Here is a 17,065-nt window from a genome sequence, read left to right as displayed (position 1 = left end):
TCCTTATGTCATTATAATTTAGCCGGAACAGCAGATTAGTTTGGTAATTCGGCGAATGGAACATGAGCGAGAGCAGATATGCAGATGCCAATTTTCAGAGTATCATACATGATCTTATTTTCGTTGTTATTCGCCTTATAGCGGCCGACCTATAACTGGAAAAAAAGGTGCAACGGTATTTTTATCCTCTCGCGCGAGCCAGATGCCCGATTTCAATTTGATATATCGAATATTCTCAAGTGGTTTTACAACGTCGGTCGGCCAGTTACGTTATAGATTATAGTTGCTATAGGTATGTATAAAAATTTTCTGTTTACTTGGGATTTATTTATCAGTTTGTGGTGACGGGTAGTGATTTGGAGAATAATGAATTAAATAGAATGAATAAATACAATGAATTAATGTTGATAAAGAAATTGAGGATTAATCATACACTTCGAACAATTTATTCGAAAAATTCATCATGAATTAGGAAATGAGTTTTACAATTAGTGTCTTAAAACTGAATCGGTATAAATTGTCGATTAGCGATATTGCAAGAATTCACAGACAAATTGAAACAGGTAGTTGGTGTTATTAAATTCTTACAATTAGAAGCCGTACATCTAATTGTTATTGCGAAATTATCAGTAGTAAATTTAGTTAAAAATATTGAGTCCAGTAAATTGGCTTGGTACACGACGAATCAAAAAAAAGATACGAGGAACGTTACTTTAGCAATGCATGTTCGGAAAAAATCGTGACTTACATGATAAACAAAATTCCTTCCAAAATTGAACAATAATGATTATCTTCCTGATCTCTCGTTACGTTAACGTTACTATTTTGAACCTGATAATAAGATAACATCAAATTTCAAAAACTATTCAAGTTATGAGAAATTCAGTTTCATGATAGCTTCTTAATGATAGAAAAATAGCTTTTAAGCTCAGGAATTTTAATTGAAAACGTTGGATAACTTTCATGTAGGGCTCTGTATATGCAAACGCGTTTCATTGTATAGAGTTAACGACCTCCTACCATATTAAAAAAACATTAAAGTTGTTAATGAATATGATAATCTATGGGGGGGGGGGAGATATTAGCAACTGAACATTTTACTAATTTGAATTAGCGCTTTTCTATTTCTTTTCATGATAAGGGGAGATTATTTACACGAAATCCAATTCAATCAACATCAGTTTCAATTTTTAAACCTATATTTAACTTTTTATTTCTACGAATGAATGATTAACACGCACACACTTACGCCTGAATCTTTCTCAAAATTGTTATTTACCGTGTTGAAGTTCCTTAAATTATTTCGAAGTTTTGAGCCCTTCCCTATTCTTTGTTCTCGCGACGGATTCGAAAACTTTCTAAAATACCGATGAGTCGACGCCCTCCTACATTCCATGCTCGAAGCTGACCAGTTAACATGTGAAATTTACCTCACGTAGGTACTTCAACTGTCTTGAAGATGAAGAAAATTGATTTTATAATTATATGGACAATATACTTTATGGAAATAGTGAGTATGAAAATTTGCCCGCAAACGTTCGATTGACAATTTACATTTGTCTATGGCAATAACGAGTTTGTTTTTGAGGATGATTCACGATAATTTAACTATGGCTGCGTATCGAAATTTTTCTGACCCCTTTCTGTCAGTCAGTTACAACATTAGTACACGGAGGGTAAGGAATTCTTAAACCAACAAAATAGATCTTGTTGGACTCCATTGACTTCAATCTAGTATCTCTTATTTGTTCGAAATACGATGACTTCAATTCAATAATTTTGATTTAGTTAGTTTGGCAAAATGATTTAGTCAAGTGAGTTCCTTGATTCAACAAAAGTCATTCTCGTCGCGATCGAGTGAAGTATTCGTTGAAGTGAACCTTTTGACATGTTTCCAAAATTGAGTCAACTAACTATCGTTTCATTCGAAGTGTATGTATTGTTCCTCCAAGCCTCATGTTCGTTGACAGAAACGATTAGATACTTGGAATAAAATAAGTAGATGAATATAGCCAACAAAAAATTTACATCGATTGAATGCCATACTTTGTTGATCTAACCGGATTTTTCTTGGTGTAACTGGTTGAATCAGTTGCGCTAATTTGTTTACGAGGTAAAAGAAACAACACATGCTTTGAAACAAGTAAAGAATATGTTCATCGTAAACATCAGTATGCTAGTACTATAAACGGCCACTAGGCGGTGAACTTTCTCGCTACGTAAGTAACTTCAGAGATATTTATAAAACCGGGTAGTCGGCTAGGAATTCAGATACAGACAACGTGAGAGAAGTTTGTCATAACATCTATTATAAACGAACAGAGCATAATACCAAGGTTTCGGATCATCGAAATTGATAATGACGGCAAATCAACGAAAAACTATTGAAACATGTTCAATATATACTTCTACATATTCAATGAGATAAGTTTTCGGGTTTGCCTATTAAATATTTGAAATAAATCCCACAAAATTTTAAGTCAATAGAATTATAAATAATATCATTCGAAGAATACTTTTTTTGCGCTTGAATAATATGTGATGTTTATAGTCAGTGCAAAAGATTTTTGTAACAACAAATTTCAATACCTGAATCGACGATTGAACTCTTGACTTGACAATACATGAATTTAAAACAAACTTAATCTGTTTTGATACAACAATTTTATATTTTTTATACAAAACGATTGAGGTTGCGTTCAGTAAAATTTTTTTTCATTTCAATCACACATTTTCTTGATACAAAATTTACATTATCGCAAGGAAATCGCGCCCTGATAGCTTGAGTAGATTGATAGTCAGCTTGATCATTCAAAGGCTTGATTCAATTGCATATTAAAGTTTTCCCAAGTATTTCCTCCGACAAAAGTATTTTGTTGAATTAAGTAAGTGTTGTGTTCGCCGCATTTGACTACAACATTTAGTTGAATCAAACGAATGTTACTCGACTCAAATAATCCTTTCCTTCCGTGCATGTATAACGTATTTTCGGTAGAGTATCTTAATCTTTACGAATACAATGGTGGTTGGCAATTGACAACGTTGGATATGGAAAACGAGCAAAAGTCACGAACCTTAACAATCCCTATCTTAATCTTTACGAATACAATGGTGGTTGGAAAATGACAACGTTGGATATGGAAAACGAGCAAAAGTCACGAACCTTAACGATCCCAAGGTTATGTTAGGTCAGGTCAGGAACGAACCTAGAACAATTGTGAACAATATTCAAAACATTAATTTGTCGAAAGTGGAGAGCCAACTTCACGTAGGACGAAAATTGGTGGCAGAAACCTTGGACGCTTGTTGAATGGTTAACTTGAAGCGAGAAAGTAACGAATCAACGGTTTGTCGGCAAAATTTTATAGTTTTTGCAGCGCGTTTCGAGCAGAACCGTAACATTTGAATCCTTTCAACGTCACGTGGTGCTCCCACCTTTATCGACCGAGCAAATTCACCCCCTTTTGATTTCGAACCCTTTCCGTTCGTTTGTTTGTTTAATATAGGATGAAAGAGGGAGAGTTTGCTCGGTCGGTAAAGGTAGAAGTACTGCATGACCTTAATGTTTAATTTAATGACAACTTCACTCTCCCGTGCATCCTCTCCGATTTGGTTCGCGTACTCTGTACAGCTTGCACGTCGCGCCGTTTGGACCATTACGGAGAAATGTAAGCCAAGGTTGGTCCATTTGCACTAGAGTGATAATTCATCATTTTAATACAATAACCGTGCCATGCTCTGCTGCAATAACAGCCAAATCATATAACTTTCGATTTGTAAAACTAAGGCGGTCAAGGTTCACGACCTTGTCATTAGATTAGCGCAATCGTCCTGCGGATGCGAATATTACAAGTCCGCGTATCGCCTTGTTACACGCATTGCTCACATGTAATTTTAGTTTTGACTGACGATTCGCGATTATATATGGCTCAAGGGCTCGGATTTGATGGTTAAAATGTTAAAACTGACTGCCAAGGTTGATCGTGTATGTTAGCTTAGATGCGGGAAGAAGATTTTCATCTATTCAATGGTATCGGGAATACTGAAAGGGACTTTCTAAAGCACATCCCACTTCATTGATCATCCTCTTTTTCATGACAGTAACGGTCACACTATCGAATCACCATTTCTAACAGCAAATCCAACGACGCGATTTTTGAAAAGTCACAAGGTGAGAACTTGATCCGATGTGATGATTTCCAGGGCCCTTCGAGGAAAAGCTGAACGTACACGGTAATCGTTGTAGAAAGGTGAGGACACGCAACGTGATGAAAGATTGAAAAAAACATCGCTGTATTTTCAAGCTGTATGAATTCGTTTTTCAACTTCAGACAATCCGGAAGTTTCGAAGTAACGCGAGTTTCCCTGATAATGCATAGTTGCAGTAACGTTACGAACTATCAACTCATGGAAGTTTGGTCAAATTTACTCATACAGTAGAAATCCTACTTATTCGAACCACTTAAATTCGACTTCCTCCACTAGCCCTTAAATTCTAGTTCTTGGAATTCTAGGCACCGTGGCGTCGAATATACATATAGGAGTTGTACTGTACCAACTTGTCCCAATATTGGATGACGCATCCAGTATCATACATTCGCTACTTCGGCGGATACGTGATCTGCGACACGCAATGCATTCAAACCACATTCAATTGAGTGGTCTTGTGAAGTTTGAGGTGGGAGATATTCGCACAGTTTCCGGTGATGTATTTAAAACTGCATGTATACCAGAGACTGAAACAATACACATAAACTCTACTAACGTCATCCAGCAGTGTTAGAACCGTCGAAGAAAAAGGAGACAATCCATTCATAAAACGTTACTATAGGTGCAGAAGAATCGCCGTTACGGTACTTTTGGCATTCGAGTTCTGTGTATAATGTAATGATTGCCGCCAACGCTTCAGGGAATTGCGGTGATTCCATTGAACGTGCAACGACTATTCGGAACCGGTTGCAGAGCAGCAGAGGTGGTTTTGCTAACCATATGTATGTCGCATTAGGGTGTTGAAGAAAAATGGAATTTACGATTTTCCACCGTGGCACCCCCTCAAAAGTTACTTTAGATTAAGGGGGTTCCTAACCCAAGAGCGTTGTATAACATTAACGATTTTTAAAATTTTATGGGTTCGGGAGTAGAGGAAGTAAAAATTTGGGCAAATTGGTTTTAAAAGTACGCAATTTCAGCTTTAATTGAAAAAACGAATCAGTTTGTAACGTGAGAATTGTGGCTGCTATCGCCGCTGAAATTGCGTAGTTTTAAAACCAATTTGCCCAATTTTTTACCTCCTCTACTTCCGAACCCATACAATTTTGAATATTGTTAATGTAATATACAACGCTCTTGGGTTAGGAACCCCCTTAAAAGAAAGACTCCGTGAAAATATAAGCGTTCTACGTTACACTTCAATTACTATTTCTTTCCTGACATTTATGTTCAGCGCAAAGGTCACGATCCATAATACAACAATATATCATCCTTGCACCTTAATCTCATAAAATATTTATAAGTTCATGTTGAATTATAACTATTTTATGAGATTAAATTACTAGTGAAAAAGTCATCAGATACACATCGCAAACATCAAAACACTGGAGATTTGATATTACAAGTGTGGATTTTCTTCGCGATGTAAATTGATACCATTGATGATGTAAGCAATGGAAAATAAATTTCATTCGCGATACTTGAAAAGTATTAAAAAAAAAAAAAAAATGTGCAAAAATGAAAAACGCTCATCTTTTCACAGAACTTTTCTTTTAACCTAAACAAACTTTTTCAGGGGTGCCATGGTGGAACATGGCAATTCATTTTCTTCTGAAACATCCTGAAATCACTTCTCGTATCTGTTATCCCCGCACGACGTAATGCATATACTTATATTATAAGTGTGGGTACAGCAATCTCTCTGTAAACTGACTATTCAGTAATACATTCATTACGGCCTCTCAAACGACACGCGATTTAAAGTGCGAGCTGGCACGTTGATATTCGCGAAAGCGTCCGAGTAGGCTACTACATTTACTTTCATTTCTGCAGATCACTTGTCACAGAGAGTTCTCGCTATTATATATAGGAAATTCCGTGCTAATACAACCAACGTCTGACCCTCGCCATTTTTGATTTTGATCAAAATTTTTTCTACAATTGTTCTGTCACAATAATTATCGAGTAAAATCACTACGAGTTGTTTTTAAGATAGAGTTACTTCGCGATCGATAAATGAATAGCATTATTTTTAAAATATGATGTGATTTTAGGACCAAATTTGTGAATTTTTTCATTATTAAAATTTTTTATTCTGCCTACCGAAGGGAGGATTAATGATTTTTCGAAATTTTCAACTCAATTTGTCCCCAAGTTATGAAGTTCCGAAAAATTTCCCGTTTATATTGTTCTAACCAATATGACTCAGAAACGTGAAGCGCTATTAAAAATAGTTAACTGAATATTTTTTTTTTCGTCTTGAGTTAAAAAAACATAAAAAGTGTGGACAAATTGTATTTCACAAAATCATCCGGTTTTTTAAATTTTCTGCAAAAAAACATTATCCTTCATTACGATGGTTCCCTTTTATTTTCTTGCGCAAAGTATCCTGAAAAATGTTGGTTTTTTCGTGTAGTAAAAAGTATATGGGCCGATTAGTCATTGCATTTCCATTATTTATTTGAATGTGACTTTTTGCAGTCGAAAGAGCAACACTTTATGGGACACTTTTTTTTTTTTTTTTAATCGCACTCTACTACAAATTTTATGTAATGAATTTCTTACTGGACGAAAAATTAACTTTCCATGAACTTTGATATTCGATGAAATTTATATTTAATTAAACAAATCTGTATATAACGACTGATCGGGCAATTATGATACTTGGTCTAAAATTGTTTGAAAAATAATTTGAAGGTTTTTTTTCGTCAGAAAATCAAACAATACTGTCCGATTGAAAAATATTATTCCTTTGAATATGTGTATCGAATTTGAAATCGATCCACAGATCACAGTTCGAGATATCGTCTACACCGTGTTGAAAAACATAGTTTTGAGAAAAACATGTAATATTTCTGTCTGGGAAAACTTTTAATTTACATATCTTGCTTATCTTACTTTTGAAAGTCGAAAAACAAAACAAAAAAAGAAAGTATTACGTTCATACTTTGACAGTGAGGTAACCCCTAATAAAGTTATTTTTAGAAATTTAGGAACAAGTCAAGTTGAAGAATTTAATGCCCGATATTCAGGTGATTATAGATGCTTCTAATCCAAGCAAATATGAATAACGTAGAATGTGACATACAGGATAACACGTCACACGAGTTTTCCAAGCAGAGTGTAATTCATGTATGAAATGCTAAGCACGTTCGTAAATACATACGCCTGGCATTAAAAGTACATGGGGAGTATGGTATACGTTGTGTAGGCATATGGGAGAAACCTTTACTATGACGTCATTTCTTCGCAGTGTATGTCATGTGCTGCAATAAATAGTGCTATTCGTATAACAGTTGTGCGGTGTATTAATGAGACAAACTGCGTCTGTCTTGATAACGTATGTAAATTAAAATTTATAATACAATCATCGCGCGTATTCGGTTTTATACTGTCTTCCGAGAATAAATTAATGTAGGTATGTAACACGGTGAAGAACTTCCAAGACCCCGTAACAACGCGTAAGTCGTCCCCGTGCGATTTCCTGCCATTCCAATTCTGCTCGATTCTTTATCCCCCGGGCATTTGATCACCTCGTAATGATTCGAGGAACTGATGTGTCTCAAGTATTTCATCAATTGGTCCTGGGTCGTATGAATATAGTTGATTTGGTTGGGTTAGTAATGCTGATGTCTTGATGCCTCGTTTGCAATCAATTTAAACCTGGGGATTTCCTCAGCAGACATTATCTACTGCTTCTGACTAAACTTTTGTTCCAACGTTCGGAAGAGTCGTATATGTTAATATATATATATATATATGGCCCAGACGCTTCCTAGTACATTATTATTCCAGAGTTCTCCTTGCCACTATCCACGGTATGTAGTGTATGAAAAATTGCCTTTCATCTCACGATCGGGTTTAGACAGTAAATAAGTGTAAAGAATATATTTTCTACATATTTTCTCCGAGGCTTCTGCTAGACTTTTAAAAAGACTTTTGAATGATGATGGATTGTGCTTGGAATTTGAGCTGGCAAATTTCCATGGAATTTGTAAGTTCGTGGTCACATATTAAGCACTATATTGTGTAAAAAACTGAGGGGTATTTACTCGTTGAAATCGCGAACCAGTTTTCTTTGTAAACGTTCGAAAATCGCACGAAATTTCTTGAATTTGATTGAAATCGTTTCGAAATCGCTTAAAATCGGTTTGAGATAATTTGAAGCTTGCAAAACTTAGTTTGGAACCGTTGGTAATAATAGAAAATCCGTTGCAATAGCTTGAAACACTTTGAAATTAGTTTCAAACCGATTGTAAAAATTCGCCTGTAATCACTTTGAACCCGTTCAAAATCGTTTATCACTTGATTTGTTTGAAATCACTCCGAAATCTATTCAAATCAGTTTGAGATAGGTTGAATTTTGCAAAAGTTAGTTTGGAACTGTTGGTAATAATTCGTTTGAAATAGCTTGAAAGTCTTTGAAATTAGTTACAAACCATTTGTAAACATTTTTAAATTGCTTGTAATCACTTTGAACCTGTTCGAAATCGTTTGTCACTTGATCGATGTGTGAATACCTCGTTGGCAAAAACAGTATATCTCCTGTCACAAACAAATGTTTCGCTAAAATTTATGCCAATTCGACAATATTGATGCAAGAGAAGCTTCGTTTTTAAATAGGTAAATTCAATTCTCAATTAAAATCAGATCAATGACGGACAACTGATTGGATTGTTTCGGCTATCGAGGCATTAACTTGAATAATGATCACAATGTTCACCAATTATACTCGGACAATTATGATCACTATTTATGTAAATTGGTTTTCAAACGGTTTGCAGGACTTTTCTATTCGAACATAAATTATCAGCTTTTCAAAGTGTATGTAATCATATATGTACTCGTACCGTTATGCAACGGATTATCAGTAAATTTATTGAAAGAGCGAAATGATAGTTATAGAACAATATGTAATAGTGCACAAGCTAATCAGCGCATTATTTTCACCGTGAAGAAATACGACAACGATGACAGTTGTACAATTTCGATATTTGTATATTGTTGACTGAAATAATTGACGCAGTAATAACAAAAACAAATGAGCAGCGGAGTTGCTCCGGAGTGAACTTGTAACCCTGATTTGCCTATAATTAGGAGTCCTTGTGGTGCGCAGCCACGAAAAGACTTGGTGTATGATAATGATGCTGGTAACATTAACGTTTTTTGATTATCATCGTTTGCCATGTACACAGAATGAATTTCTAGCGACCAGATGGTTCATCGCAGCGTTGCCAACCTATTAGACGAATATTTCTTTAAACGACTCCGAAACAATTCTTTAGATTTCTTATTTAGATGGCACCACAATAATTCTTCATATTTACTATTTTCTACGGTGATGTCTGACGGTATTGAAACTCAATAAATACAGGAATGCATAATATACTTCATTTTTTCGCTTTTCAACATGGACAATTTTCCTAAAAATATATTATGATAATTTCCGAACGAGGTAACACAGACAGATTTATATCCTACAATCTGAATTGTAAATATTGAGATGTTAGAAACTTTTACTTATATAACATGTTCTTATTGTTAATATTAAGGACCACCATCTTGTCAAATAAGTGCGTTTGAAAATTAAAATTGGAGATGCCATCTAATTGGTGCATATTTTCTCAGGAACCTCGCAATTGGTTGATTTCTAGTCTGTTGTTTCGATTTCACAGACCGTATTTAGAGATTTTGCTATCAGTCTTGAGATTTCGTCAAAGATCTTCAGATTTTCTTCAGATTCCTGCCTAAATTACAATATTTCTTAATAAGACAAAAAATTTTCTTTTTTCTTTGAATGGACTCTAATTTCTTCCGATCTAAAGAAATTTCTTTAAGGTTGGCAACGGTGGTCCGTTTTCCGTTAAAACTTGATACGCATGCGCTACAATCCGAGAGCAACTGTTTACCAGAGCGACTAAACGTCACAGATGACAGTTCGCCGCGATGTATATAACCTCAAAAATTTTACAATTGTCGGTGGCAGATGTGCTCAACTCACAATTGTCCAAATTATTGAGGTTATATGCATCACGGCAAACTGTGGTCTACGACGGTTGGTCACCCTGCCAAACAATTGCTCTTGGATTGTAGCGCGTGTGCTTTAAATTTTATCAGGTGAGCCACTCAGTCTTTAAGAATTCACTCTGTACGTTATTTACATGTTTGACACGTAATAATCGCAAGGCATTTCAAGGTGGTTCTTTATTCTGTCCAAAGTCGTTATCTGTACACGAGACTTTGACTGATGGTTAACAGGTATTGAATGAATCCCATTGTTGAATATCAGACCAGATTATCTGTCCAAAATGCGAAAATCAGCCTTTTGAAAATTAGAGTTTTTAAAATTGCGCTCATGGCCGTTTCATGTGTTTTCAACGGTAGTGCTATCACAATTATTTCACAAAATCCATAAACCTTGATAAAAACGGCAATAATGGATATTGGAGAGTAGGAATACAATGCCGGTTCTGGACCAAGGTTCGACCTGCTGCGGAACAATTCTCGATACTGTCAATTGTAAAATGTCACGTAGTTGATATCACACCAGACTTTGAACTAACAGTTGTATAAGTCATGATATGTTGAAAAAGAGACGTTGCCGACCGTTTCGAAAAGGTTTTTAATGATAAACACGACGGTTTATAGGTTACAAATGTCGCGTCTCGAATCCGACGATATGGCGCGGAATTTGAATATCATGAATCGGATTTTCACATAACATGGATCGATTTAATACTAAGAGTTAAATTACAAAAAAAAAATGAAGTTTAAACCGTTCATTTTTGATTGAAAGAAATCGATTTATATTGAGATGTATGAAAATAATGGAATTATACACTCGCTATGAATTGTATCTGATAACAGCGGTAGTCATATGAAAAACTATGGGCAGAACATTATTAATACATTCAGTTATAATAAAGTACCATCCAAAGTGTTCTCAAAATGCATGAATTTTACTTTTGTGTATTTTTCCAACAACTTTAGTGTGAATTATAGACTTCTCCAAAGGGTTCTACTGACTCCGGAGTTACTAAAGAGCCACCTTTATTCTGCGTAAAGAAAACTCAAGTTTATTTTCTGTGATAACGTGAATGCTGTTATAATACAACTGATTTCACCATATTTTTCGTAAACATTAAACTCCTGTAACTTAAATTGAACTCTCGCGGTTTTCGTCTCTAGATATAAGGATATATGTGTTAGAACTATACTATGAATAGCTTTCGGCCTCGGATTCTTCCGGAGAGATAAAAATTGAATACCGTTATAGAGGCCAAAGCTAAATTGCACAACGGAATTATGAGGCTTCAGCTATTTATTTTGTTTTTTTCTCATCTGTCTCTCTCTCTCTCTCTCTTTCTTTTTTTCTTCCACTATTAGAAACACATAAAAAGCATCTTCGATGGGCATCCATAACATCTATAGTGTATCAAACGAACTGAAGCTACTAGTCATACTGATTGAACTTGAATGTTAATTAAACTATTTGTATCCGTGTAAGAGTGGTTGGTTACTTGAAATAATCGTCCATATCAAAGTTTTAATCCATAATAAATAGATCACGCAAGAACTTGAGGCCCGGCTGACTTGGCTTGTAAATATCCATTTCGTGACGTCATAAGCACTTACAGCGCTTCTGGACGTTCAACGTTGAACTAAGGCCGGTGATTTCATTGGCCTGTTCCGTTAGATCCGACCAATGAAATTACTTACAAGTCGCGACAGACTTCTTGTGGATCCGTCACCTGAAAATTTCCTTGTCTAATCGTGCCATATTTACGAAAAGCTAACTAATGGGATGAGTTATCCTGGATTACGTGTGTGCTTTTGTACGTCTCTATCACCCTGTCGGAAGTGAAAGAAAATCTGAAATCGTAGAAGCGGTGAATATTCAACAAGTCGGTATTTTCGATCGGCCATGTTTGATTTTATTTATTTCATCATTATTCATAGGGACGTACAGTTTTATTCAAGCTACGATTTAAAAATTTTCCTAATGAGATTCTTACTCCAGTTCTCCTCGACCGATTCGTCAACGAAATTTCCCGGCTTCTGCCGTAATGCTTATGCCATTTCCATACCAACGGTAAAATGATGGTACGGTATATTCTATAGCAGTAGGTACTGATAATATAATAATGGCTGTTTGTAAGAACGACTTTTCAATTACTAGATTACTTAGTACTGGCATAATAACTGAATAACTTCAAATTTATCTAATTGATTCGATTGACTGGGTCACATCCATTTTGTAAGCATTTGGAAAAATTGTTGAATCTCTTATTTTGTTCCGTATATCAAACACTGCTGCGTTGCCGGTTTTGGCAGAAATCCAGCCTAGACTGGAAGATATCTGAATCCATGTGATCCATGCTAATTGACCGACTAATCAGGTCCATCCTGAAATGACGCATCTTCATACACCGTAACGAGTAAAAAATATATATATATATGTACATAATATATATGTATTACTTATTGCGGATGTCACATTACGTAAAAAACTACCTAGTCATACTAAATGCCTTGGAAAATAAAACGACAAATTATACCCAATATTATTACTAACTCGTCAACTTAGACGAAATGGTGATTGAAAGTTGCAAAGACTGTAGAATGAGTATCGCGGGCACGAGTGATAGTCATTTGAATGGTTTCAGTCAATTAACATTAATTCCGAGAGTGTATCCAGACAGAGGAAATATCTGGAAAGCCATCAGAAAACGTCAGAAAATGTGATAATGCCATTGATTTTCATTGATTCCAAACCTATGATGTGATAATCTTTGATTTTCACTTCACTAACGATAAGTGACATCCATTAAGCTTCATATCTATCATAAAAATCTGAAGTAATTCTTCAACACACTACTTAAGGACCACCCTAATGTTACCCCTCCGTCATATATGGTGAAATTGTATTTTACACTTCTTACTTTTTCTGAGGAGGTGCCTAATGAAATTTCCTCAAATTTTGGTAAATGATAGAGTGTATGATTGTGACCTCTGTGAAGTCCCCCCCCCCCCCCCCCCTTCCCGCCATTTTAGAAATTTTTGTATCTTCTAACGCGGATCGTTCGCTCGTGATTGCTCGTCATTTTTTGAGGTGAAAAAATTTTGAAAAAGTGACCAAAGCGTTACCTAAACGAACTGGAATACTAGTTTTCTCAGGGCTGACTGTTTTGAAGTTCAAAGGATTAAGTCACTTTTTCGATTTTTGTCGCGTTGCAAAGTGGCGAACAGATAAAACAAACATACGAAAAATTCTGAGTAAATAACAAGCAAATGATCTACGACGAAAAATATTCTGATCGCAACAATTTCTTATTTTTTTTGGGGGGGGGATCGGAAAATGAATGATGAACTACAAAAAATATTTGGTTCATCTTCAGTAGCGTATCATCACCTCAAATCGAATGCAATTCAATTGCAAATACTTGAGTATTTTTAAAATTGTTAAAAACTTTTGTTGATAAAATATGATGATAGAAAGAAACACTGAGATTGTGGGGAAAGAGGATAAACCATCTATTCCAACAATACTGTGTTCAAAAATTATGTCGATCTGAGCTGCCGATTCCCACAAAGTACTTACATGCAGTGATTTCCACGGAAAAACTTATTCGAGATTCTTATCTGATGATTAATGTAGTTTGATAACGAAATATCGTTTTCAAGAACATTCTCTGAATTGGTGGCTGGTTTCATCATCCTCATTTTCCAGAATTGAAGTAAATCGGTTAAGCCATTTTCGAGACATCGTACAACCGCAAAACAAAGTCAATGTTATCGTCAATACCATTGCATCCTATAAATTGAACCTATCAGAACAAAATACGTGATCGAATCTCGATCTCAATACTTTTGAATAAAACAAACGCCAATCGAAATGAATAAATGGGACATTGGGACTGATACACTAATAAAATGTGGTGTAGACTTCTATGATGTTTATTTGTTTATTTAAAGTATACACTGACAAATCAGGTGTCCTTTGATATGCAAACCAAAATGAATATTTGGCGCTAGGCGGTGCGTGCGCAATGGAAAATAATTGCCAATGAACAAAAGAAATGCTTAAATAAGTTCAATAAATAATACAATAAATGGTGTCAATCCAACACTATCTGATATTCAAATTCCGTATTGACCACGATATTTGTTCCGTACTAGTCCACACCGGTCACTTTTGGTCAATTTTGACAGTGTAGTTCTCCCAAACTTCACCCACTTTTTGGCCGCCTATCCATTACACAATGGAGGATAGAGATATCGAGAAGTATCTCATATGGGTATTCAACTGAAAAATTGTCCACCAAAAGGCGCCAAATATTGTTTCAACAAGTCACCGAAATGGCGCTAATAAGAAATAAGGCTTCAATGTGATTGCCGTTTGGTGGAACTTTTGCTACAGCAACGCCATCTTAATTCTACTCTATTTTATGAACACTTTCTATAGACGGAAATAGTCCTCCTTACTTCTACCCACCGTACATCAAACATATCCCAACTTCCTCGAGTGATTGGGGCCCATAATCGCGAAACGTGCAATGTTGTCCTGACGTAAAAAAAAAACGTAAAACACAATTTCGAGAGGTCAGTTTAATATGTGTTGAATTAAAGTAGGCGCCATTCTTTTAGGACAAAAAAAAATTGTTTCCTTATTAAGATTTTTTCAAAAAGCAGTTTTTACAAAAAGACCATTTGCTCTGGAATCAAATTTTTTTTAACCGTATCTACATATTGACAGATCAATGAATGATTCAGATTCAATACAGGTAGGATCAAAGGATGCAGAGTCATTGCAATCATTTTTTGAAGGGAGTCCGTCAGGTCCCAGAAATTAAAATTTTTTTATATCGAAATTATGGCAGTACAATGACGAATTTTTTCTACACGGATCAAATCAACCACAAAAAATAACCAACGGCTTAGGGGTCCGTAGTGCCCAACGTTCCCCTACATCGAGCTCATGGATTGGTACCCCGAACACTAACGGAACCAAGCGATCTCCGGCGATCGGTTTTTGGAGGGGAGGCAATCGGAGAGAACTTGCGGCCACTTCTCCTCCTCCACAACCTCCACCACCTCCTACGTCCATCCCGATTCACCCAAACATTGTAGCTCACAGCTTTTGACGGTTCGTGTAGTGTGCTATGCACCGTGCTGCGCCGTACCGAACGGTCGCTCACTCGCTTCGTCGATTCGTCCATTAGTTTGGAGTTGGAAGTTGGAAGTTGGCAGTTGGCAGGTGAGCCGGCCGGGTAGCTGAGCCGTGAATCGTTGGTTCGTTCGCAATTATAGTCAGACAGACAGTCGGTCGTACAATCGAATTTTTGTAAAAAGTGTGTGAAATTAGTCGTGAGGAGAGTATAACGCGAGAAATAGGATAGATGATGAAGGTGCTGAGGAGAGAGTGTGGTGCGCGTGTATACTCCTCAACTCTCACTCGACGAATTTTATCCTGATAGAGACGTTTTTTTCACTTGGACTTCTTTCGAGGCTCCCCACTCGTGAACGTTGGATTCGAAATAGTGGCGGGCCGATGACGTCTTTCAAAAACTGTTGAACCACTCAGCTGCTGGTACACGTCCATTCGTTCATCCATCCATCCAACTTAATACCGTAAGCAACCAACCATGGATTCACAACCACCTTCACGTTTACAAATTTTTCACTTAGCCTTATCATTTGCGTATTATTATATGTGGGCAACTTTCGACGACGGTGAAATCTTTGGAAGAAGTTGAATTATTTGTTTTTTTTTTTTTTTTTTTTTTATTTTTGTTTTTGTTTTCTTCGTTAATGACAAAGGGAGAGAGAGATAGAAATAGGGTATATCGAGAGAAGAAGTGAAGGAGAAATCGAACGAGTGGTGCGCGAGGGTGGGAAGGTGGAGCGGCGAGGGGGGGGGGGGGATATTTTTGGACGAGTATTTACGTAAGAGATACTTACGTACCTACACGCAGATATATAGATGGATACTACTTATACTATAAGGTACCGGTCTCGCGATGCACTAACGTTATTTTCTACAATCGTCGCAAGAAAGTTGGAGCTGCACGATATAGGTATACGTATACGTATGTGGATAGTTCAAGGATATTATGTCTGAAATTCTAATGTTCGTGACAGAGTAAAAATGTAGTTGAGTATTTGAATGAAATTTTTTTTTTTTTTTTTCATTTTTAGGGGTGCGCAATGCGGTGCAAACCAAAATAACAAGGACGTATTTTTTGTTTTTCGTTAAAAATGATAATTTTTCATGTTACAGGTGATTGAATTTCACTGATTTTAATTTATACATATATATATAGATATAGATATATCTTAACATGGGTGACGTCACAATGTTATAGTTTTCAATCTGTTATATCAATGGCAATTTTGATTCAATCGAAAAAATACGTTCAAAATATTTTTCTCCAATCTACAAGAATATGAAATAAAAAAAAATTCATTCAAATACTCAGTTATGGCGGTTAGTTTCATATTTTATTTTACCGCGCTAATTGTGAAAACAAAGTGCAACGGCCTTCATCCGTATGCCAACTTTGTGCCGAACTCTAAACACGCTGACATAGTATTAATGAGAAAGTTCAATGTATTAGTTTCTTCAAAATTGTGGCAAAATAAAAGTCTCTGACAATTTACAGCCTTTTACCGGCTAATTTTTCTATTTTTGCTAATTTTACTGGACTGTACTGAAAATTAGTGCTAAAGAGATCAAAAGTCGATACTTTTTATTTGTAATACATACATATGTATGAGGGATTCTCCGTCAACTCGGCCACTTTTTTTTTTCGACCATCTTAGGTCTGCCCCATAATTGGTTATATCAAAATACTAC

The 17,065-nt window shown here is 35.9% G+C and overlaps 1 protein-coding gene across 4 annotated transcripts in view; it reads left to right on the top strand.

Annotated features, from left to right (window-relative positions):
* Hmgcr (HMG coenzyme A reductase) overlaps window positions 1–17,065 on the top strand; it is a 48,951-nt gene that overhangs the window by 3,726 nt on the left and 28,160 nt on the right. Inside the window, exon 1 of one of the 4 annotated variants that reach the window (XM_046635802.2) lies at window positions 15,338–15,840. The exons of 1 other annotated variant lie outside the window; for it this stretch is intronic. The gene's annotated coding sequence lies outside the window, so the exon portion shown is untranslated. Of the gene's footprint in view, window positions 1–15,337; window positions 15,841–16,270; window positions 16,287–17,065 lie in introns of those variants that run through there. 2 more of the 4 variants (XM_046635804.2, XM_069137916.1) reach the window with 2 other exon arrangements.

This window comes from Neodiprion pinetum, chromosome 7 (assembly GCF_021155775.2).
Source record: "Neodiprion pinetum isolate iyNeoPine1 chromosome 7, iyNeoPine1.2, whole genome shotgun sequence".
NCBI classification, from domain to species: Eukaryota; Metazoa; Arthropoda; class Insecta; order Hymenoptera; family Diprionidae; genus Neodiprion; species Neodiprion pinetum.
Note: the sequence above shows the minus strand (reverse complement) of the source record. Positions and strands in the feature narration are given on the sequence as shown.